The sequence below is a fragment of the Fringilla coelebs genome (genome assembly GCF_963513975.1).
Source record: "Fringilla coelebs genome assembly, chromosome: 1".
Taxonomy (NCBI): Eukaryota; Metazoa; Chordata; class Aves; order Passeriformes; family Fringillidae; genus Fringilla; species Fringilla coelebs.
Window position 1 is genome coordinate 4,611,919 of NC_140028.1, and position 24,418 is coordinate 4,636,336.

Here is a 24,418-nt window from a genome sequence, read left to right on the forward strand (position 1 = left end):
TCTGAGTTGGAAGAGACTCACACAACTTGTAATGGCCCCCAAGGGGACCGAACCCACAACCCTGGCGTTATCAGCCAAGGCTCTGCCCAGAGCCAACTGGTGCTCAAGCAGGGTCATCCCAGAGCACAGGGACAGCTCCAGGGAGGGAGGCTCCACAACCGGAATATCCCAGCGTTAGAACAGGAGAACAGCTGTGCCAGCCGGTGCCACTGAGCCAGGACAAGGGGTTAAACTTCGCCTCTTCCCGAGCAAATTCGCCAGGATCTGCGCTGCCTCGGGGAAGGAGGGAAGCAGGGAAGGAGGGAGGAAGGGGAAAGCCCTTGAGGCGGGCGCGGGGACGGGACGGGACGCGCCTTCCCCACCTCCCCCGCCTCTCTCCCTGAGGGGCGGCACCGTGACCCCCCCAGCCATGTTGGGGGGGGCAGCGCCGCATCCCATGGTGCAGCGCGCCGGGAGGGCGGGGAGAGAGGGACGGAGGGAGGGAGGGAGGGGAGGAGGAGGGAGGCGGCACTGCCCGCGCAGACCCTCCGGAGCCTTCTCCTCCTCTTCGTCCTCCTCCTCCTCCACCGCGGCTTCTCTTCGCCGCGGCGCCGGAGGCTGCCGTGCCCGCAGCGCGGTGAGTGCCGGCGGCGAGCGCTGCCCGGGGAGGGGGCGGGCGAAGCGGCCCCGATTTACATCACGGGGAGGGGGTGTAGAGGGGCAGCGGCGTCTCCTTCCGTGTCCCCCGCCCCAGCCCCCGGCTCGGGGAGCGGCGGCGGCTCCGCAGGGAAGGGAAGATTGTCCCTGGTGCCGCCCGTTCTTGTGTCTCCGGGGAGGGGCTGCCGCGGACACCGGGGCGCAGGAGGCACCGCGCGGTGGGCTGGGGGTCTCTCCGGGCAGAGCCGCTTCCCTCCGCGGGAAGGCAGGATGGGAAGGGGATGGCAGAGGAGGAGGCTGCGGGGAGAGGTCATCTGGTGCCCCGCCTGCCCCGTCCTCCACCCCGGGGGATCCGGCCGCCCCCTGCGCCCTGCCCGCCCCGCAGCCCCGGCCGGTCCCACCGGATGTGTCGGGAGGCGGCGAGGTGGAGCGGGACGGTCCGTAAAGTAAACAAAGGGAAAGGGAAGGGAGGAGGAGGAGGAGGTGTCCCCTCGCCGCCGGAGCCGGGCCGCCTGGCTTTGCCCCTTCCCCTCCTCAGGCGAGCGCGTAAACCCGTGGCTGCCTCTTGGAGCCGGAGCGGTAGCGCAGGGGAAGTGGTTGAGGTTTCTTCTCCTTAGGGTTTGGGGTTTTTCTTACGTGTGTGGGCTTTGGTGGTTTATTTTTGGTTTGTTCTGGTACTGCGCTCGCTGGGACCGTGTGATCCAAAGAGAACCGGGGCAGCGCTCCGGTGCCTTGACCCGGGGACAGCCCCCGGCGGGGAAGGGGAGCGGCGTCCCCTCAGCGCGGCTCGTGTCGGCCCGGGGGTGCCACAGAAGTTGGATCACACAGAGGAGCCTTTGCACTTCTTGGAGAAATGTGATATTTTTTCTTTTTTCCGGTTGTAAATCTGATTTTTGAGTACAGTGAGAATTGCAGCTGTAACAGAGAATCCTTCTCCTCAAATCCCCGCGACTAATTGTGAAGCATATGCTGTACGTGTCCAGTTCTCACATGTATTCTCTTCCCAGACCTCCTGTGCTCTGAGGATGCTTTTTTGAGACAGGGGTTAGACTTTACTCTTTGCTTTCCCGGTCTTTTTTTGTTGTTTTCTGGCTGAAACAGTGTTGGCTGTGTTGTTTCTGTGTTAGTCCTATTCCAGTGCTCTGGGAGCAGCGTATCCTGCAGGCCCTGGCACTGGAGCAGCATCAGCCTGGAGCCCAGTTTTTGGCAGTTTCACTGGGATAAGACCAGTCCTTTAGTAAAGGCATTAAACAAAAAGTTCACTTGTAAAGAGAAACATTTGGGAATTCATATTGAAATATTTAATGCAAATGTTAGTGTAAGAGTGAAGTGGTATTGCAGTGTCCCTTTAAAATTCACACTCCTTTGGGCATTAGGTTGTTGATATATTTTTCCCCCTCCTGGTTAATTGGAAAAGTCCCACATTCCTCGAAGCTAATCTGCCTTTATCGTCTGTGGTTCCGTTAAACCTGGGTAAGGTCAGGAGGGCAACTGGATTTGGGCCAGAAAATATTAAATGTTACACAATTATTTGGAACAGTTGGTTGTCTCACTGATGTTGTCCAGGTCCAATATTCCACCACTTCCTTTCTCCACCTGTCCCTTTTTTTTGTTACCCCTGAAGTCAGGCTGTTACCCTGCCCCCTTTGTGGGAACACCTTTGCCTGTGTGGTGTGATTTATAGATGGGGAATAGCCCTTGGGTTTCTTTAAGCAGGGTTTGTGGCTGAAATTCTGTACAGAATGTGTGTGTGCATCTTTGAGATCAATCCATGCAGGAAATTTAATGGACCTAAAATCTGAGGTCCTGTTAACGGAGCAAAAAGGGAAGAGACACTGGTTGCTGGATAAATTGTCTCTCACAGGACTGTAAAACTCTGCAGTCAACTCAACAAGAGAAAAACAGTTCTGAAATTATTTTGTTTTTTATGCTATTATGTCTTAAATGCAGTTTTTGTGGAACGTGGCTTGGATTGATGTTTGTGTTGGTTGACCTTTTGTTTTGCAGGAAGGTTGAAATGTATACATGAAAGGAAAATGACATTGTGCTTATTTGTCAAAAGCTCTGTGTTGTTCTTGGCCTCAGCCTTGGGTTTTAAAGGTGCTAAGCATGTGCAGGGACACAGCAATCAACTAGTAGCCTATGGGAATACTTCATCCAGAAAGGAATATTCTTAGGATAGCACTCATGTCTTGAAGGTGTAATTTGCTGAAATAGATTTAAAAATTCTTTCAAGATACCTAGTGATATGACTTTACTTCCAAGTGTGTTACCTGTTGTGGAAAGGGCTTTTTTCTTTTTTTTTTTTTTTTTTTTAATATAATGGTTTGCCATATGAGTAATAATTGAATAGGAACTCTCAGTATTGTGAACTCCACCAAGCTAATAGATATTTTGGGGAGGATGGTAGGAGTAGAGAAAAGCACAGGAGTGTTTTCTAGAGATTAAGTAGTACAAGACGTGGCTTTGATGGTTTAGGAGATTGTGTTCTGTTTTTTTTAATACATCCATGAATGTGGTGGGTTGGTTTTTTCTCCATTAGGAGGGTAACTAAAGAATTAATAATTTATTTCTTGCCATTTGTATAACAAAATAATTTTTCCCCTCTGGTAGGCACTGCTGTGAGTAGTGGTATGGTCTTTATTTTGGTATAATAATGATAACAATACAGGCTTTTCCTGTTCATTTTACATCTTTTAGGATTTATGTAAAAATGCTTTTCTCTATAAAAAAGAACTTTCTGTTTTCTCAACGTGGAGTTTTGAAGAATATTGGTCACTATAAATAGGTTGTAATTTTGCTGTTAAATCTCTATGAAAACACACAAGATTTGAATAGTCTCATGTGGTTTTATTTGTCTTTGGACCTTTATATCTTTACATTTTATGCCTAAAGTATTTTCACATTCTGGATAAATGTCAGTAACTGGGCAGACGGTGCTTAAAAAGGAATTCATACTGGAATTCATATTCCAGATCTATTTCCTGGTGTGACTGATATTTAGCTCCATCAGATGTGGTTTCCAAACTAAATGTGTGTTTCCTCTCATTTCATGTTAGTGTAATTCTAAAGTTTCAAGTACCAAGGACAATGTGGACCTACTGTCTTAATTCTTCAAAAGGTTTTAATTGCAGGTCAGGATTTTAAAAACTGCAACAAAGAAATCCTTACTGCATCACTTTGAGTTCTTGTATGGAGTAAGAGCAGAAATGATGGAAAAACACTCTAAAAGTCATTTCAGAATGTATTTATTTAGCACCTGAACTACAGTGATCCTTGTCTCCCTGAATGGTAACTTCTGCAGGATACATATGTGCTAAAAGCTGTCTTTTTTGTTCTAAGTGTTTGGGGGGGAAAAAACCAAACAAACCTAGAACCTTGATGCAGATTAATGCAAGAGCAGAGTTTATAAATTGTTAGCAATTTCAAGTGAGTCTCTTGGTTTGTATATAATGCCACTTAAAAGCCTTGAAAGTTGTGTGTTCTACCAGCATTCAATGAATGTGGTTTATTGTGTATGTCACAAAGACAGGAAGCTGTCTTTGTGAATGGGGATTTAAGTTAAAAAACGTGGTATCCAGAGAGATACCTGTGTTTCAATAGGGGATTTTTGGGTGTAGGAGAGGAAGGACTTCTATGGAGATGATTGAATAGATCTTTCTGAAAGCTTTAATTCCTCATGTCTTGCTCTCCTTATTCAGGCAGTGGTTGATGGTTAATAAGAAAAACTGTTTAAAAAAAGGTGGTTATTTAGGGGCTGAACAGTTTAAAAACCTGTGTGTTTGGGGCTGTAGGCTTAAATTTTCATGCTCCCTATCCCATTCCTGTATTTTTCTTCTGTGTTTTTTTCCACTGTGTAAGCTTCCTCGTATAGGAGTTTATTGCTTGTCCAGCATTGTGCTCCTGATGCTGGGATAAAAATCTTGTATTTGGGCAGACTTCTGAGTGTTAGGGCTTTTATTTAAAAAAAAACCAAAAAAACCTCAAAAATAAAATCAAACAACCAAAACCACAGAAACTTTGTGTGGCTTGATCTAGTTTTCTGGATTTGTATTAAAGCAGACACAAGAGAGACAGCTGTGATTGCCCAGGTGTGTGGTAGCTTTCCAAGCATCTCCATGCAAATTTCAGCAGTTCAAACACCTTTCAGCACATCAGAGGGATGTGTTGTTGAAGAGAGTTGACTCAGGGAATTGTGTGTGGAAGAAAAAGTTTCTGAGGTGGCAGGAGAACCACAGAAACTGATTTTTCTCTGACAGTGCTTGAAACATGGAGCTCAGTGGTGGTGTCAGTGGTTCATGGATTAGGGAGAAAATGGAAGATAGTTTCTGAAATCTGGCGTACAGGGTTTGAATACAACTTCTGTCAAGTAAAAAATTCGAATGGAAAAGGCAATTAACAGGTGCTGAAGGCAGCAGGCTTTGTTAGAGAACCTCTGATTCACTTGCATTACTCTGTATTCTGGGTGTATTTAAATGTTCTTCAGCTCTGCAGCGGTCCTTGGCTGAACTGGAAAAACTCTCCTGGGTTGGATTTCCTTTTTTGCTTATGACTTCAGGACTTTTCTTCTGCCCCCTGTTTTTCTGCATTACTCCTGCCCCTTTTTTTCAGTTCGGTGCAGAAGGGCATATGAAAGGAGCTGTAAGTAGTTTTTGTTAGCTTCCTGTTGCATGGAAGCATTGCTTTTTGCTTTTCTTCTGGGAAGGCAACCTGACAAGCACTCCACACTGTTTCATTTTGCTGCAGAGTTCCCATTTGGTAACAGTGTAGTGTAGGTCAGTTTAGAGTTAATCCCTCTAATGTTGGCTCTTTCCCTGCTCATGGGACTGTAATTTCACTCATTTCAAGACCCCAGAATAATTTCCTTCCTTTTGCCCAGAAGTATATAAGCAAACCCTCTGCATCAGTGTGCTGCAGCCACTGCTGTCGATCCAGCTATGTTGAACAATAAATTTGGAATATTTAGCCTGTGTGTGTGTCAAGAGTCCTTTAATGAGGCACTTGTTGCCTTTGCAGAGATAGAAGTGACTGAGCTGAAGCTGTTCCACTGCTTGGAACAGCAAGAAAGGGGTCAGAGGGCTCTGCTGACTCTGAACTGCTCCTGCTTCCTGCTGCCATGCTCGGGCCTTGCATTGTTTACCCACACGTAGAAATTCACAATTCATGCTTTTGTTTTATTTTGGTTTGGAGGAGGACAGAGGGAGCAGACTATCTGAGCCTCTGAAGTGTCTTTGGAAGGCAGAGATAATTTTTCCTGTAGTCCCATTGAAGTTTGTAGGAAGGATTTGAAACAGCAGATGATTTCTTTCTTTTTTTTTTAATCTTGTTTCCTGTTTTCTTGCTGCAAATAATTAGGTTTCAGGGCAAAACCAGAAGTTTAGTTTAGCTGAGGCTCAGAATGAGTTAAATGATGTGTTTTGCAGCTGTGAATGCACCTTTTTAACCAGGTATCCACTTCTTTGCCCAGGCCTTAAGCACTGCCTGGAATCTTCAGTGATCTAATCCATGAGATGTACAGCAGCCAGTGAGGTCTCTGCTCCATCAACTTTTAATAGGTAATTTCCTAGCAGTGCATCCAAGATTAGTCTATTGAAGGTACTAGGGAGAGACTTAGAAATCCCAATGTCTGAGTTACACCCAGTAGTGGAGATTTACATCAATCAATACCTGTTTCATCCTGTCTGTTGTAGGTTTTATGTTCAGCATGAATGCTGAGGCAAGTTTGTTCTCAGTAATACTCTGCAGCTTTGAGATTCAGAAATTCTGTGATCTTCAAAAGAGAATTTCCTCTTACTGATTTCGGGCAATCTTTTAAATTCTTTTTCTATGAAAGGTAGTAGCAAAACTTAAAATCTGCCACCATTTTCTTACTTGCACATAGGTATCTGCTCTTGATTTCCTTTTTTTTTAAACTGGGCAGTTCCAGTCTGTCTTCACAGGGGCACATAGTCTGTGTTCTGGGTTAGTATGCTGGCATTTTCATTGCCTGCTTTTTTCAAGTAAAAGTTAATACAGAAAGAAGAAAAATAAAGTTAGTGTTTAAAAGAGTACAGTTCCTTTTTATTTTTGGTTAACCAACCAAGTTGTTTACTAGGTTTTCCCCCTGCTGTTTCTAATGCACTTTTCAAGCAGAAATTCCTTTTGCTGGTGGTTGAATGCTCTTGTGGTTCTTTTATTCCTGGGTGTACCTCAGGTTTTAGCAGTCTTCTCTTCCATCCCCTCTGCTGCTTTACTGATGCTCTTGTAGTGGAAGCTCATTACAGGCAGAGTTGCTTCATAATGGATTTCCCAGTGTAGGCACAAAAGGGATGTATAACGGGTACCTTTGTCATTCAGTTGTTGGAACTAACTTTTCCTTAAGAGGTGAACTTCATACTTTAGTTTGGTACAAGTCCTTACCCCTCTTTCTTCACCCATTTCCCAACCAAGTTCCAGAACTTGATGGAGGTAGTGTTGTATTTTTGCTACTGTCGAGGACCCTTCATGCCTGATGATGTTGGTTTTGTCATCCAGTGGTGCAGGCAGCTGGCAACCACTAACACAGCCCCAGTATGGGACTCATTTTATTTCTCCTCTTGTGACTTCTTCTCTTCCTTCCAATGGCAGATTAATTCAGCTGCTGTGTTGTTGTTTATTTCCCTGTAATATAAGGACAGTGAGCCCTGGCACAAAACCACCTGAGTTCTGAGGTGCTTCCTGTGGAGGCTTTGAAGTGCCCATCACCAGGAGAATCACAAACCGTGATGTTGGATCCAAGCTGTAAATTTAAGGTGCCATCTTACAGCAATGAACCTTGGCATGGCCATAGCAGTTAATTCATGTTTGTCAGTGTGCTCCTTACTCCTGTTCATGCCCTGACTCAGAGCTGTTTGCTAAATAAAATTTATTTCATTTTACAAGTGTGGCAAAAAAAAGAGCTGATAGATAATATGTATATACAGACTTGTACCTCCCAGTTAATGAGCACAAGTTGGAAAGTTTTAAAATCACTTGAGTTCCATTTTTAATTGTATGAAAAACTATTTAATATTGTTTAATTTTTAACTTGTTTTTCATTGCCAGCTTTCACCCAGGAAACCTTCACAGACTGCTGACATGTGTTGGTCTCTCGCTCTCAGTGAAGCTCTTTGCAAATGTTACAAATTACAGTTTCAGTTCTTACTCTGGTGTTAACAGCTCCATTATGGGAACACTGTTAATTAATGGCTAAAGAAGTAATTCTGAATTTTTATCAGCTCTCATTTTCTATTTCAGGCTTAAGCACTATATCCTAGAGGCTTCTAGATTTCAGTTAGTTTATTAATTATCTTGTCATTTCCACTTCAGTTTGTATAAATCACAAAGCCGGCTGTTTTCTGCACTTGTTCAGCTCTACAGCCTCCGTTACTACTCCATATTTAGTGCATTTTGAATTTTGTTGTTCAAATGTTCTGCTCAAAATATGCTTTTAAAATCCTGCAAGGGCTGAGTGAACTGGGGTATGCACATTATTGATTGATGGGTGCTCAGTTTGTGATTAACCTCTGCTGTGCAGGTAAAGACATGTTCTGCTGTGGTGTAGCAGAGGGGTAAATAATCATTTTTCTGCTGGATTCAGCACTGGTAGGATTTAATTAGAATTCTGTTCAGTTTTGGGCACTGGACTTCAAGAAGGGGTTTTCTTTTTTTGGATGCTTTTAGTAGCAGATGCCTGAGAATATGACATCCAAGAACTGAACAAATTAAGATGCTAAGACTTAACAAGAGATAAGAAGTTAAATTATTCCCATGCATTATGCTACTACCAGGATAAAGATGATAAAGGATTACAGGGACTAAAGTGAGAATTAGTTGACTTAAATAATAGGACCAAAGACTTGGGTTGCTGCTTGGGGAGGAAGACTTGTAATTCCAAGAATAACAAACCAATTTAATAGATTAGAGAAGAGATTCATCCCTGACAATCTTCAAGAACAAATTAGGCATCTGTCAGAAAGGAGATGATGTTCATTCCTACCTAAGGAGTGGCAGCCTGACAAGGTGACCTCTTGAATCCTGTCCAGCACTGATTTTAGTGCTGAGAGCAGGTAAAGAATGTGGGGTTGTTATTTGCAGAATTATGGTGATAATCAAAAGGTAGCTGACAGTAGCCCCAGCTGCTGAGAATTCTCTCTGAGCTCCTGTGCTCTGTTATCTCTGCAGTTGTCTGAGACCATGCAGTTCCGATGTGAATCTGTCCCAGGGAAAGCAGGTTGTCTTTCCTTGTGGAAGGATGGAAGGGGCATGGGGAGAAGAAATTTTCTGCAAATGAAACTGTCGTATTCTTCTGTCGGTGTTACCTACACAGGGCTTGGAAAACAGCACTATAAACTGGTTACTGATATTACAACAATTAGTTTAGCTGCTGTTATATCTAATTCCAAGGAGGAAAACATGCAAGACTTTTAAACTCTACAAACAAGTTGATTAAGTGGTCTTAGGATGACTTTTCTTATTTCTTTTACTATTGCCCTTAAATTACTTGCAATATATTATTATATACTAATAAGATGAGCTTTGTTTTCAGAATAATAGAAACTTCTGTTGACTCTGTTTTTCTGTCAGTCTTTCACTCTTCACCATGATAGTTTGTATTTGATGTTTTACCACTAGGCTTTGTGTTAATCATAACTGAAATGAATCTGTTTTAAAGCAGGTCAGAATGTTTCTCTGCATTTTGCCATGGAGGGAGCAACTTGCTACTGAGATGGGGAAGCAAAATTAAGTATTCTTTAGTGGAAATATGTGTGAAGACAAAATGTAATCCTGGCTGGCTGTACTTGGTACAGCTACTGCTGAAAGTTGGGATTCACAGAGCAGCCTGCATTTGAGATGATCCTTAGGATAGAGTAAATGCATGGGTCTGGTAGCTTTTTAATCTCTAGGTTAAAAGTTAGCGACAGAAGCTGTTGAAATTGACACTTCTGAGTTTTCATGGTGCCTTTAGGCTAAAAGGTGAAACTAAGAGTATGGATCTGTGCAATGTGTGGGAATTGGTGTAAACGGCTGTGGTCTGGGGAAATAAATGTCATTTAAGAATACCTCAATTTGTGTGGAAGTAAAAGGAAAGCTTTTTTCTTGTCATCTCCATTAAAACCTGTTTGATCTGTTCAAAAAACTGGTTTTCTTGTTTACGATTATCTTTGTAAATTGTGGGATTTCACCTGGTGGCTGATGGGAATCTCCACCAAGGAGGAGGATTGCATTTAGTACACTCCCTAGTGGATATGTACAGACATTGTTTTATACATATTAATCAATGGTTATCAGGAAAAATCAATCCATTTCCATAGGTGAAAAATACTGTTTTTATTTTGCCCACGTATTTTGATGGTACAATTTGAGGATTGAAATTTATAAGAGAAATAGTCAAAAAAAGTATATGGGATGTGTTTTTCTGGGGGAATAGTCTGACTTGGTCTCTTCTCAAATGCTTTGTGAATATTAGATTCAGTTTAGTCCCTCTATTTCTTGGGTTGTGGATAGGAAAAAAATATCAGTCAGAATGTCTGTAAAACTTAGTGAAAGAGTGGAGTCAAAAGGAGGAGTGGGATGTAACACTGAATTAACTTCTGTTCCATTTCCTACCTGGAGTTCCTGACAGTATTTCATTTGTATGAGAAATTGAGCTTCGGTACTCTGGGAATTTGCTACCTACATGAATTTATTAAATAACCAAGTGATTTTTTTTGGAAGATTAGGCCCCTTTAGAGGAAGCTGGTGTGCAGCACACGATTAATCCTCAGATGGGGATTTGAATGAAGTCAGAGTTGAGTTGTGTCACAGGCTCCCAGCCCCTGCTGATTCAGCTCAGTGAAGGGGGGGTTTCTTTGTGCTCCTCTCACGCTGTTCCAGGGCTTCCAGCAGCCAGTGTTGGGCCTTGCTCTCCTTTCATCAGAAGAGGAGAGGGAATTCTTCAAGGCAGGAGTGTGTAACATTAGCTTCATTTTACAACTGAATCAGCTTTTTCTTCTCTTAAAGGCAAACAAAACCTTTAAACTGTTTTTACAATCTGAAGAGAGTATTGAACAGACCTTCCCTTCCTAGGAAACAGATTTTGGAGTTCTATAATGTATTTATCTGTGTGGTTTTTTGGTGTTAAATGGGGATTGCATTGAAGTTCCTTCTTTCAAAAGCTATTGGTACCTCTGTGGAAATAGATACTGAGCACCAGTATTCTCAAGTGGGAGTAGGAACATTGGTCATATTATACCGAGGAAGAGATCATAGAGTGAAAGTACAAAAAGGGTGAGGACTGCACAACTTGTGAAAATAAAAGTACATAAAACACATTTCTGTGAATACCTTACTCTTGAACTTGATAGAAGTAGAAAAACAAGGCAAGACCTTGTGGGTAGCTGGGTTGAGATTAATTTTGGAAAGGCAAGATGAAAGTGGTGAGTTTGAGAAAGGATTTGGAGCACAGTCAAAATGAAGTGGGGAGGGGGAGAGTGGTGCCCATGTGCATATAATGTGAGTACTTAATGCACAGCTGTTGCTTGAAATATGATAGTTTTTTGGACTGAGTCTGTGTTACAGCAGTTTGAAGTGTTATGTTGAACTTGTGTTCTGTGTTGTTAAAGCTCTGTCTTTTTAGCTGATTTTATCTGATGGCTCATGTGAATAGGAGGTGATAGTAAGTATGGACTCTTTTTTCTTTTTGTGTGTGTGTTTTTAGTATGATATGGATTTGAGATCTTACTGATGTTTGTACTTCTTTCCCCAGTTAAGTTATAACAACCTGGTTGAAATTTTCTGCAGAAGTACTGGTGGTGCAGCTGACAGTGCCACAGAGGGGTGTGTTTTGGGGTGATGTGCTTAGGCTCTATGTTTGGGTCCAGTGAGGTGTCCAGGTTCTGCTGTATGGACTAGATTCTTCTGGTGACCAAACCACTATGCAATGGTGAGATGAAATTAGTACTTGTATGCTAATTATTCTGAAACAAGCCTATTAAATCCTCACAGCATTGTCTGTACAAATGGTGCTCTTGAGTTGGTCTAGGATTCACTAAGTGCCTTGACAGTTCTGGAGCTTCTCCTGAGGTCATTTGTTAATAGATTAGACTCAGGACTGTGTTATAATTATTCTTTTGCATGGGTGTGGTTTTGGTGCTGCTGCTGAAAGTGCTCCAGAGAGATCTGTTGCCCAGTTCACTGCTTGAGGTGTTGGGCAGTGGTGGGATAATCTATGGTTGCAGGGATGTACAAGTTGAAGGGACCTAAAAGGACCAAAAGACTAAGGCGTAGTGCCATGACTGTTTCCTTGGGGAGCCTGTTCCAGTGACTGACCCCCTTTCCTGTGAAGAACCTTTCCTCATATCCAATCTGAATTCTCCCTGATGCAGCTTCATCCCCCTTTTTTTGTGTCTTAAATATATATGTTCATACAGATCGCATTTTTTCAAAAGACCTATGGAATACTTCACTTCTATCTAGTTAAAACATTAAATCTTAGATCCTTTCTGCCTCCTTAAAGCAAGTGGCTGGAGAATAATTCCCTATGAACAGTGTACAGTTCACTGATGGAAATTTGTTTGTGGTTGCTCAGTGACTGCCAAAGTTCACTTGATTCAGTTGTTTGTGGAAGATAGAGTACAGCTACAGGAGGAGTAACATTGCAGATAACTTGGCTATAATTGTCTCATCTCTGCTAAAGAAGATATTACTTGTGCCCAGCAGTTGCTGTTCGTGTTCTTTCCCTGCACTGACACAGCTCCTCAAGCCTTCCCTGTCTGCTGTGATCTTTGTGGAGTTTTCCTTTGACTCACTGTAGAGCCGAAGAGGCATCAGCAGAGACCAGATTAAATGTTCTGTAAGGATAAAAACACTGCAGTGCATAAAATTGTTTATTTGCTTTGTTGCTGGGAATCAGTTTGTGGAACCACTACACAGGGTTAGGAGAGGGAAGTGAAACAAATAATGTTGGTCTTTAGTGGTCCATCTTTGGCTTTGTGGAAATTGCAGTCATTGAGGTCACTGCTTTGTTGAAATGGAGTGGAGAACCTGGGAAGGGGTTGGAAGGAGAGGTATTTGTGTGTGAAAAGAGTGAAGAGGACAAATTGTCTTGAAGAGAACAATCAAAGAACTTTAAAGGTAGCTGGAAACATCAGGAAGCTGAGAAAGGAGCTCTGTGCCTAGAAGGTAAATTAAGATTTTTACTCCTGGATACTGGTAATTGTCTATTGGCTCAATGGTGTCCTTGGAGAAGGAGTCAAGTTAGAGAGGGAATACAATGATCCTGGAGGGCAAAACTTAAACTTTCAGGTGTTGTATGTGGACATTTAGATCTACAATAAGTTATCTTTTAATTACAAACAGGTAGAATTCTGTGTTGATTTTACGACGAGAGTAAAGTATTATGGGGCAGATGAAACAGAATAAGGAAAAATAAGGAAGCAAAACTGGACCAAGTGGGTGACTTGCAGCTGTTTGGGAAAAGTCTAAAAGGGAATAGTTTTCCATGATAAAAAGTGTTAAATTTAACATTTAAATATTTTCACTTTATTGAAAACCTTTTCCATGTGGAAAAAGGTATAGAAATTTCAAAAGCTATGAAAAATCCCCCTCCCTTCTAAATTTTTTCCCATGAGCAGATGTACTTGTTTGGGTTTATTTTATTTAAAGAAACCATTTTGTGAGATCCATAGATTTTTAATTTTTTTTTTTTTACAAAAATTTAAAATAAAAGCACAGATCTTCAAACAACTTTTTTAATGTTTAATCTCCTTTTGACTACTTTAGAAGCTTTCAGCATTTTATCGCTATTAGAAGGAGACTAATTGGTCTTTTAAGAAGTGTTACAACTGCTTGGATTTGAGTTTAGCATAGGAGAGAGAGTTCTTGTCACCACTTGCTTCCTAAGTAATTGTTGAGTGAAGTAAATCAGTAAGTAACCTGTGAAAACAAATATTGGGAAGGTGTGCCTGGCAAAGGCTCTTGGTGTGAGGGAGAAGAAATGATCCCATGTTTGGATTGTCCTGACTGCATTGCTTGAAGCAGCTAATGAGCAAATGAGAGGCCCTTTATCTGTCCTTTGGGATTGCCTTCCAACATCAAATCCCATCACAGGGCCATGCTTTTGTACACTGAATTTTACACACGTGGGTGCTTCCATTGCAAATCAGTGAGAGAACTTGTGTGGAAAATTTAACATGTCTGCAAGTGTTTGCATTATTGGTGCTTCAGCAATTAAAACAATATTTTTCTAGCATTTGGTGCTTTTTTGATGCTGTATGTAGGTCCCATGATATTACATACACAATTATTTTAACAAGTACTTTAAGGGTGCTTCTGATATAACTTCCCAGAGTAGGGAAAGGTCATTACTACTGGCCTTGGAAATTAAAAGTAGCTTTTGCCTTATCAGAAAACATCTTCAATCAGTCAGTGCACGGGGTTTCTCAGTCTGAGAAACAGTCTAATGAGCAATTTGCCTTTTCATAAAAGACTTGCCATGATATCATTCCCATTGTGTTAATTATCAGTGTTTTTACAAATTGTCCCAAATCATGACTAATTCCATAAAAACGTTCAGAGCAGGCGTGATTCTGGGGAAAGCTGTTGTTTGCCACTCAGTCTGGCAGAGATGGTGGGACAGCCTGATTTGGCAGATTCTGTTAACCACAAAATCAGGGTTTGGAGGCAGTGCCATTCATCTTATGGAGCACCATAAAAGCAGTTCAAGTTCTTGCTGATTTTTTTTCTCCATGGTGTGGATGTGTGTTTCAGGTAAATGCTGTGATTCTTTTTTCTGTTTTTTATTAAAATTAAAGTATCTTATTTCCTCCCCCCCTCCAGTTTATTACAGCTTAGATGAAACCTTAAGAGAAACTGTGCAGAGATTATTTGAATTTTTTATATTACTTTATCTCATGAAATTTTTTTTTCCAATCTTTTGGTGGCCTTTATGTGTATGGAAAATGAAGTATCTAAGGTAAATAAAGTTTGGGAACCAGTTCTTAGAAATCTAGTTTTAAGAGCATAATACATAAGCTTGGGCTTTCTACTGGTACTGTCTTTGTCCCTATAGTATATATTTGTTTGAAAGGGAAAGAAGAAAAACAACTAGCAAAGTAACACACTCAACTCTCTACATTGCTTGGCTCTGGAATTCTTATACATCAATTGTTTTCTTTAAGAAACAAGCCCACAACTCTCTGTTTATTATGTGTGTATTGAGCAATATCTATATGCTTGTTACTTCAGCTGAGAACTGGCTTGGCTGCCCTGTGGTGCACACACCCCGAGGAGATAAATGCTTTTCACTAGTTCCTCCCACACACTTTTCTTTGCTTCAGGGAAGCACTTTCTAATTCTAGATCTGGATGCTGCAAATGTTTTGAATCACTCATCATGGTTTTCAGCACTCACTTGTTTTTGCTATTAAATGTATATTATCAGTAATAAAGGTTCATTTTGTGATGCTTTAACCCTCCTCCTTCTTCAAAAGAGTAAATCCATAGTTAATAACTTGGGAAATTTTTAGTTTGCTTTCATGGCAACAACAGTATTTCATGCAACTTGTCCATATTGAGTTCAAGTATAAGTCTCTGGCTTCTACAAACTTCTGTGTTTTGTTTTAGGGTGGGTTTTTTTGTTCTTTTCCTAAGAAAACAACATCCAGCTAAATAATCTGCACTTGTAAAACAGGATTTGTACTGCAGGTGGTTATATTGTCTTCATAACATGAATATCAGTTAATTTGTTCATAAGTTTTTTGGATGTTTGACTACTTTAAAAATAGTTAAGAAAATACCCTAATGAATTCTAAATATTTGTTTCAGATTTCATGTTTCATCCTGTTTTGAGCACCTGCTGCTGAGAGCTGGAAAGTCTACTTAGGGTATGTACAACAGTTAATGATTTCAATTTCACACTGAGTTTTATTCTGGGTAAAGCAGGTCAAGATGAGATTTTGTTGTTGTTGTTTCCTTGTAATTATTGTTGAAAATCCTGATTGTTAAACAGTGGGTGTTAAAACAGAATTTCTTGGTTTGTTTCTTTTCCTGAGCCTCCTGGAATTGGCTTTTCTCTGACAGCCTGTTCATGGTCCTTCCATTCAGCCTGAGGGTACAGAGGTGGGCAGACCTGTGCAGCAATTAATTTATTGTACATGGGAGGAGTTTGTGAGGTGTTTTCTCACCTACCAAAGCCACTTGGCTGAAAATTGTCTGACCATATCCCAGTTTCTCTTAAGGTTTCATCTAAGCTGTAATAAACTGGGTGGTGGAGGGGAGAAAAATAAGATACTTTAATTTTAATATAAATACTGCATTTCTGTAGTACAGAAGAAATGGGTCTTAATAAAACAAAATCTTTGCTCTAGGGGTGCATAGCATAATCTGAAGAAGTTTAGCTGAAAGCAGGAGTAGAGAAGTTACAGCCACAGAATTCTTTGTATTATATGAGTTTATTTCTGGTCTGCATATTTTTGATTCCTTATGACACCCCCATCTCCAGGGTGAATGGTTATATTTGAAAATTTCAGTTTTTTACTCCTCAGTGTAGTTGGTATTTCTGGCTTCTGCCTTTACTGCTGCTCATATATATGGATGTTTGGAATATTCTTACATTTGAGTGTGGCTAGAATACCTTCTTGGATCCTTATTTTCTCTTTGTGGTTTGGTTTCCTCCCCTTTCTACAACCTTCCCTGTGGTTGGTGGTTTGAGAGCCTGTATTAAATTTATATTTTTTTCTATTGCTTAGGCTTTGGCAGGTAACAAAATTAATCTCCTGCTACTTCAGGAGCACTTTTGAATCCAACTGGTGGATGTGGTTACCCTTATTTAAAGCTTTGATAGCACCTGGTTTAGAGTCATTAATGGTCTTGCCTGGACTATGATACAATTGAGAGCAAAGGAGATGTGGCTGCTTGCATTTCACATGGAGCAGGGCCCTAATGGAGCTTCAGGCTTGTATCCATAATATTTATTATAATATTTATGTCTTTTCATCTTCAGGAATCAGCAGAGGGTCACTTAAAGTCTCCTGACCATCTAAATTTGCAGGGATAGATTTATTCTTCAGTAGCTTACTACTGGATGTCATCAGCTTTTCTTAAACTTCAGTTTTCAAGCTTATGATGAATATTTGCTTCTCCTATACAATTTTTTCCCTTCCCTTTTCTGGTATGGGATGATGTTTGTTTATATTATGCAGTTAGTTTTTTCCAATTCCAAGGAATTCCAATCTACTCTTACCACTCCAAAGAAAAAGTTTGAATGGCTTAAAAAATAGTAGCCTTCACTTAAGTTGGAAAAAACCCAAAGTATTTCAGTTGGAACCAGTACTCATATTCTTATCAGTTAAAATCAAAATTTGTAGCCTTGTGTCTCATGTTAATTTGGACTTATGATTCAGATGGAAACCCAGACACATGAAAAATATTTCCTGGACATGTAAAACTAATAGTGTGGGAAATTGAGAAAACAAGGGCAGGGGGGTGGGAGCAAAGCATTTTATCATATATAAAGGCCTGCAAATCAGATCTGTGATTTCAGGGAGTTTATAATGCTTCCTTTAATTTTGTTTGACCTTTTGAAAGGAATAGCTCTGACTGTCGTGATGTCACAAAGAAAAAAGTGCGCTTGTATGTTTTGTGAACTGAAGCCAGTTGCTCCCTGGAATACATGGTTCCAATGAGTCATATCCTGGTAAAACCATGACAACAAAGTATTTATTAGTTTGTTAGGTAAATATCTTGCAGTACCTGCCTAGATAAGACTTCATAGAAAACCAGCCCAGTGAATGACAAGGCTGTGAATTATAATGTAGAGTAAGAGGAAACAGTGAAAAATCTTAAATGTAGATTGCAAGTACTTCTGACTTGTCAGGTTTATATTGAAGTCTGATTTTTTTTTTAATTTTTATTTCTGGCTGGGGATTTGGTAAGAGGAAGGGATTAGTGCTACTTGCTCTTTGAAAGTGGTATTGTATATGCAAATACTGCAAAGACATTTCCAGTGGAAGTGACAAAAAAATGTACTGCATCTCTTACTTATCCAGCTGCTTTATAAACTTTTACTTTTTGTATTCATATTGCAAAAAGTCAAGCTGTTACTTGTATCGTGATTGTCTTTTCATCATGTGATCACATACTTTGATCCACCGAATCACAACCTGTTTGCTCCCAGTCCCTTTGTCTGTTCATGGCATATTCAAGTCCTCTCTTACAGGATGGAGTTTTCAAGTGTGTTGTGGTAGTGCTGCCTTCACCTCTTCATCCTATGGTTTTATTAGTATTTGTACTGGATGGAGTCACTGAATTTAGGATGAAAGGTTTCAGTTTTGGGTCTGGGCTCTGACATGCCTGTTTTTGTTGTAACAGTTAAAATTTGCACTTGGAGTAGGTCTCTCACTGATTTAAACAGTGCTGAAATCACTTGGCAGTTCTGTATTTAACTCACCAGGTATCAAGGCCATGAAAAAAAAGCAGGAAACTTGACAAAATGACTCTGCTAACATCATCCAGAATCCCTGAATTCCTGGAGAAAAGGAGCCTTGGGGGGACGTTATTGCTCTCTACAATTGCCTGACAAGAGGTTTTAGACAGGTGGAGATTGGGCTCTTTTTCCAGGAAACAAGGGACAGCACAAGAGGAAATGGCCTCCAATTGCTCCAGGGGAGATTGAGATTTGATATTAGGAAAAATACCTTAACCAAAAGGATGGTTAAGCATTGGAATAGGCTGCCCAGGGAACTGTATGAGTCCCCATCCCTGGAAATATTCAAAAGATCTGTAGATGTGACACTTAGTGACCTGGTTTAATGATGGCCTTGGCAGTGCTGCGTTGATGCTTGGGCTCAATGGTCTTAGAGGTCTTTTCCAACCAAAATAATACTATGATTCTCAGATAATGAGTGCAGAAGATAAAAGTCATAAAATAGGGATTGTGAGCAGCAGTTCTGTTTAGCTTTATCATTCTGACTTACTCCTCAGGCCAGTGTTTGAGCATGATATTGGTGCAGGCATTGTATAGATAAAAATGTGTAATTTTACATGTGCTTACTGTGTGATTTCAAGCGTGCTGGTCAGCCATTGGCAGGAGGTGCTGCCAGCCCTTCCACCTAAGGAGCAGCTTCCAAAGGATGTTCTCTGGATTGTATCTCTACTGCAAGTGACTTCAGGTGCTTTCCAACTTTATGGTTTATTTCAGGTGGAATTAAGCTAGTATTGGATGAGAAACCTTGTACCCAGCATAACATTTGTTTAAATACAGTACTGCAGATGGAGAAATTAATGTCCTTTTTATGTCTTATGGTTAGAAACTCTTCCATAGTGAAATCTCAGAGATCTGGGTTCTTGTGTATTTTGGATATTATGCATTTAATTTTGTTTTAATACATTCGGGGCTTTTCTCTTGACATAAAATTTGTTTCAAAAGATTTCAGTTGGCACTTGAAGGTGTAAAGAACCACTCTGTTCTCAAGTGTAAAGATAATTAATGGATGTTGCTGCTTGCCAGGAAGACCTGCATGCTTATAGCTCCTCCTGGCTTCTGGAAGTGGAATTTTGCTGGGCTTGCTGACTGGTTTCTTATTCTGGACTTCTGGGTCATTGCAGAAAGATTTACTTTGCCACCAAGGTTAGGATAAACTTCAGCTTCTTCCAGGCAGGCTGGGCTTGCACGTGTGCAAGTTCAGTACAGAACATCCTCTTCTCTCAGGCTGGCCCTTCCAAGGGCTCTGTGCTCTGTCTGTGCTGACAGGCACCTCCAGGGTTTTCAAAGCATTGAGCTTGGATGTAAGGAACACAAACCACCCTGTGTGGTGCTCGATGCCTTTCTGAGCTCTGTCCTGGCCTTTGCTGGGCACAGCTGATACTCCTCCTCCTGTCCCTAGAGCAACTTTTGTCTCTTACAGGGGACTAAGTGGGCTTGGGAGAATAAATTTCAGTGTTTGGGGTATTGTCCTGCATTGTCTCATCCCTCCATGGAGTTCAATAAAACTTCAGCCTGCCTGGATTATCTTGGAATATGTTGTGAGATAGAATGAAGCTGAGCTTCAGTTTCCCCTCTGGAGGTGCCAAAGGTCTTCTGTATCCCAAACAAAATATTTGTTTTGGTTGTTAGCCCTCTTGTAAATGTGAATAGGGAAACATCAAGCAGAAAACCGTCTGACTCTGTAAATAGTACTGTTTTGTAATGCAGCTTGGATGGGCGTGAAGCAGCACATTCTGATGATGCCAGGGATAGCCATGCAGTACTGCTGCTGCTCCCTTCCAGGCTGTTTAAATGGCAGGTTTAAGTAATGATATTCTAGTTATTACTTGAGGTAAAGTTTGTAGCTCTGCTTCTTTGAGAACACTTGACTTGTTCAGTGGTCAAATTGGCCTTTGATCCTTTGTCTTGGTTAATGGGTTAAGGTCTGCTCTGCCTGTTTACTGTAGGAAATGCACAAAAATGTTTAACTCTGGCCTAGGAAAGTTTCTAAAAGCAGCAGGATATTCTGAATCTTTGAACAAGACTATTCTTATACAAAATAATCAGTGATAATGTGCTCCTCACTGCTAGGTGGTGGATTTCTTAACTTTCCAGTTGTCCAGGTTTCAGATACTTAGTGAACCAGCTCCCTATCAACCTTGCATGTCCAAATATACCTTGATGTTGTAAGAAGAAAACCTGAAGAGAATTTTCTGAAAATATAAGAAGACCAAGATTCAAACCAGATGGATTCAAGTCTTTTCAAGACATGAAAATTTCCATTTTTACCTTAAAAACTGAGTGGAGGTTTCCAGGCTTCCTGTTCTCTTTTATGGCAGTGTTTGTTACTGGTGTGGCATCTCGAGTTGTAGTGTGGGGCAGGTTGGAATGAGTGTCCTTACAAGAGAAGGAACATTTGGGGATGTACTGACATGTCATAAAATATTTGGGAAAAAAAAAACAGGGCCAGCTTGATAGGCAGCAGGACCAGCAAGTGCCAGCCCAGGGGTTGCCAAGGTTGGTTTGTGTGTGCTGTGCTAAGGGAAGGATCTGGTTATTTCCTGGCAGACATTCATGGAGAACTTCCTCTGAAGGGAAGTGGGCTCAAGTGCACTTCCTGACACGTGTTTTAATTAGCACTGCCTGGGAGGCAGGGAATTTCAAGCATAGTGTTTTAGCCTAGCCTTTATTAGCACTGCACAAAGTGAAACCCATTACTTGTCTCCCTCATTTTTTGGCACACCCTGTTCACAAGTGCCAACAAAATACTGCTTTTTTATTTATTTTCCCCTTTATCTCAGTAGTCTTGATAGAATCACAAAATATTCTGAATTTGAAGAACCTCACAAGAATTATTGAGTCCAGCTCTAAAGTGAATGTCCCATACAGGGATCAAACCCACAACCTTGGATTTATCATCATCAAACCCTGACAAACTGAGCCAACAGTCTTTGGTCACTTTTGATTTATTAAACCCTTCCCATTTTCTCAGGTATTACTGTCTTGCTTCTAATCTAATTTTGTTTATGCAGGGTTGGTTATTCTTTCCTAGTTTTAAAGATGGTGGGAAATCATGGGATTATGTTGGAAGCCTCTGATGTGACTCCTTTCCTTTTCATTGTTTCTAAGACACATCAGTTGCATGTGAACACCCTGGGTAAAACCTTTAAAATCAGCCTGACTCCCCTTTGTGCTTAGATGCCTGTAGATAATTTGCTTTGGTTATTCTCTGTTCCTTTGAGATGTTGCATCAGTCTTCCTGATGCATCACAATTCCTTAGATGCCAATTTCTTTTGCAGCTATTGAGTTTTTGAAATAATCCAGTGTTTTCATGTGCTTGAGTTTCATGAAATCCATTTTCAATAACAAGAATTAGCAAAAATATTGGCTTGTTTTTTTATGCTTTTTTGTATTGCCCACACATACTGCTGTCTTGAGTACAGACTAGGTGGCTATGAGAAGTGATATGATTTATTTTATTTCTTTCTGACCAGTAACTGTGTATCAATACTCTCTTTTCCAGGCAAGAAATAAAGCAGACAACTTGAATTCCCTGTCAAGGGTCTAGATGAATGTGACTTGGGCAGCATTTTTTTTAGTAAGGAGGATGAAGAGTACACAAAGAGGCAATAAGAGTCTGTAACTGCACCTGAAAATAAATGCATTAAAGGAGATGAAATCTTCTGTACCAAGAGGGAGCCCTGATCACCTGGCAGAAGTTAATAGTTGTTCCAGGTGCCCCTGAAAGGCTGCTCTTTAACAACAAGTGGAAGGTTTATTGTTAGCAGTCCACTCCCAGCTGTGTTGTGGAAGGTGCAGTCTTTAAATTGCTAACCAGGTTTCCCATTTTAAAAAAAGGTCATTTCTTATTTTAGGGTTTAGATTGTGCAGAGCAAAAGGGCACACAAAAAGTCATGGTTGTCAACAAGACTCCAAGTTTGGCATTCCAGGTTATTTTTGTATGTATTGTAAGCAGGTGGCTGTGTTGTCATTTCCCTCTTTCAGGATCAGTCTACTCATCTGAACTTTCAGGAGAGGATGGTAGAAGCTAGGCAGAATTGTGGAGAATTTTAAGGTCCAAAGGAGCGGCTGTAATCATAGAGTTCTTGCTTCAGCCTATTCCTTTATTCTGAATTATCTCTGCTAAGAGCAACATCCAAAAGGAGTGGTAGGCTTTTTCTCGTAGTAAAAATAAATGAGTGTTATATTTCCTTCCATTTCTGAAAGTCTTTCTGTGTTTTTTTTTCTAGTAGTAATATTCCTGGTAGTCTAAACTGTATTGTATCATAATTATTTTAAACAGAACAATTCAGGCTGTAATCCTATGCCTTTATTGTGACTGATGCTGACTCTTAAAAATCCCTCTCCATATAAATTTGCATTGGACTCTTAATGTGGTGAATAATTTACCTTAGAAGCCTCTGCATAATTATTTTTGATTTGGAAAAATCCCAAGCAAGCAGGATGTTAATTTGCACCTCCTTTCTGTGTGGTGTTAAGGGCTCTGTATGAATTCTTCTTTGATACCTTAAAAAAAAATTCCTAGGGCATAGGATGTATTTGAATCCAGTGTGAGCCTTGTGCTTCTACTCTATGCTAAATCCTAAACAGGAGTGGCCCTAAATGAAGGTGGTAAGTGAACAGTGACTTCTGCATCCTTTTGGAACAGTTTTTTTGATGACTTTGTTTTTAATTCAAGGCCCACTTTTTCCAGGAGATCTTGTAGTCATGTAAGTATTCGATGAAGAATAGAACATTTGGTGTTGATGGTCAAATCTGGGCTTCAGTTCAGAGTGTTCCTCTTGATAAGGTCTGAAGAGAAGCCAAGCCAAAGCTACCTGGAAGATTTTCTTTGGGGGGTGTGTGTGTATAAACATATGTGGTGTGAAACTTCACCAGCTACTCTTCAGCTTTTTCAAGGGAAGGTTTAAGTAAGAACTCCTCAATAAATCCAGAGTTAGAGTGACATAAAAATCACTGAATCTTGATATTAATGTAAGGAATTAGTGGTTTTGGTGTTACTTTTGATAATAAACACTTAGCTTTGAAGACATAACTTAATGCACCTCTCTCCCCATAAAGGAGAAAGAAGGACATAAGGGAAACAGTAATTTACATTGCTTGATATCCTGATGGTCTCTGTATTCATATATCCATATGTCCAGAGAATGCTGCTGCCATTCCTGCATTATCTGTGTGCCAGGAGTGTGAGAAATAGGGGTCAGAAGATGCCAGTTTGGCTTTTCTGACTAAAACTCTCACTAAAGAATCAAAGAAAATTTGTGATTGTTACATTCAGGGTAGCATCACACATTGAAAAAGTAGTTGAAATGTTAATACAGAGTTAATTTTTTGTTGGTATCTAATGCTTTTCTGATGTAAGTTCTGCATTTCCTAATTTTTAGTGGGCAAGGTGTGGAAGCACCGAGGTAGGGAAGGAGTGTTGCACTCAACTGGATGGCTCTACAAAGTCACTTCATTCAAATTCCTCACCTGGTTTATATTTTCTTTTAAAATATTGCCATTTAATTCCTCAGTTTGCATCTGAACTGTGAAATATTGTCAGGGGAAAAAAAGAAATTCTGTATAATTTTAGTGAGTTAGATGGAGTTTAAATTTGTTGCTGTAGTGTGTACCTATTTTCCCCCCTTTTTTTTTTTTTAATAATTTTTCAAGATAAAAGACTGTGAACCTGTGGACGTTTGAAAAGCAGTTTGTAGGAAGGACACAAAGTTTAGCCTCAGGGCTAAAATTTTTCTGGCTAATTCTAGAAAATTACAGAAACTGAACAAAAGCCTGGTTGCTTTTGTGGTGGCAGAGTTATTGTTTTTCTCAGGCCTGTTAAGTGGCAGCAATGTAGAATTTCTCCAAATTGGCCAAATTCAGTTAATCCTGGTTTTCATGTTTGAAAGCATCCATGTTTTCTGTGTAGCTATCTGAGGGCTGATATCACAGCCAGTCTGTTCAGGAAATCCCGGTACCTTTGCATTTTCTTATTTTACAGTTCTCTCATATCATTAAAATTGCCTAAAATGTGTTTTGAAGCAAGGACATGTTTTGATCTGCCCACTGTATCTCAGATTTCTGAAGAATACAGAAATTTAAAGGAGGGATGGAGTCAGGGATGTGAACAGCCCAAGGACAGGGAAACCTCTGCAATACTAAGATATTCCTTTTGGTAGAAAGAGAAATAGACAGGAAAAATATCGTCTTGAATGATGCAAATAATGATACACAGGAACCATTTATAACTTAAATGGGCTGGTTGTTCACCAATTTTTGCTAAATTCAGGAGGCATTAATAGAAATTACATTGAAATATTAATCTCTAATTGCTGAGGC

At 40.5% G+C, this 24,418-nt stretch overlaps 1 protein-coding gene across 2 annotated transcripts in view; it reads left to right on the forward strand.

The window, feature by feature from the left end:
- Positions 1-476: 476 nt before the first annotated feature.
- PTK2 (protein tyrosine kinase 2) overlaps positions 477-24,418 on the forward strand; it is a 189,561-nt gene continuing 165,619 nt past the window's right edge. For both annotated transcript variants that reach the window (XM_084207209.1, XM_084207210.1), the window contains exons 1-2: positions 477-616; positions 15,438-15,496. The gene's annotated coding sequence lies outside the window, so the exon portion shown is untranslated. The remainder of the gene's footprint in view (positions 617-15,437; positions 15,497-24,418) is intronic.